Consider the following 869-nt stretch of genomic DNA (forward strand, 5'->3'; position numbering starts at 1 on the left):
GTTGATCGTCCGTTTCTTTCATGCAACTCCAATTTTCATGTGACCCACCACACCCTTCACAAGCCATAACCGAGACTGTTTTTGTCATTTCTAATTTTTTTATTTTTGAAGAAAGGGCCTCGATTTGGGCTTGTAAAGAAGTGCTTTCGTCGACCTTATGGGCGCCCGGGGCGATAGACTTATTTCCCCGGGGGGTGTGCCATTGAAAATTGGTTTGAGCAATTTCCTCAATTTGATTATATATTTCATGTGGGCGTCGGTTACCTAGAAGTCCCCCGGAGCTAGAATCAAGTGTCTGCCTAGTGTGTGGCAACAATCCATTGTAGAAAGTGGATACTTGTTGCCATATTGCGAGGCCGTGATGGGGACACTTGCGTAATAGCTCCTTGAACCTTTCCCAAGTTTCATATAAGGATTCCCCATCCTCTTGTGAGTATGTATTAATTTCAGCCATTAATTTAGTAGTTTTAGCAGGAGGGAAATACTTATATAGAAATTTTTGGGCTAGTTCATCCCAGGTGTTTACCGAACCAGCTGGGAGGGCGTTGAGCCAAGCTTTCGCTCGGTCTTTTAGCGAGAATGGAAACATACGGAGGCGGATGGCGTCGTTTGATGCTCCATTGATCCGAAAGGTATCACATATTTCTAAGAAATTAGTTATATGTAGATGGGGATCCTCGTCCGCAAGCCCGTGGAAGGTTGCGGAGTTTTGGAGCATTTGTATCAAATGCGGTCGAAGCTCGAAGTTATTGGCTTCGACATTCGGAGCATTGATAGCGGCGCCTAGATTACCTACGGTGGGCCGTAGATAATCCATAAGGGTACGTTGGTCCGCCATTGGAGGTGGATCACCCGAAACCTTCTCTTGG

The 869-nt window shown here is 45.8% G+C and overlaps 1 non-coding gene across 1 annotated transcript; it reads left to right on the forward strand.

The window, feature by feature from the left end:
- The first annotated feature begins 353 nt into the window (after positions 1 to 353).
- Positions 354 to 460, forward strand: LOC118492753. Its single transcript, XR_004894755.1, has one exon. It is a non-coding gene; the product is annotated as a small nucleolar RNA R71 (small nucleolar RNA).
- Positions 461 to 869: the final 409 nt, after the last annotated feature.

The sequence above is a fragment of the Helianthus annuus genome, chromosome 5 (assembly GCF_002127325.2).
Source record: "Helianthus annuus cultivar XRQ/B chromosome 5, HanXRQr2.0-SUNRISE, whole genome shotgun sequence".
NCBI lineage: Eukaryota > Viridiplantae > Streptophyta > Magnoliopsida > Asterales > Asteraceae > Helianthus > Helianthus annuus.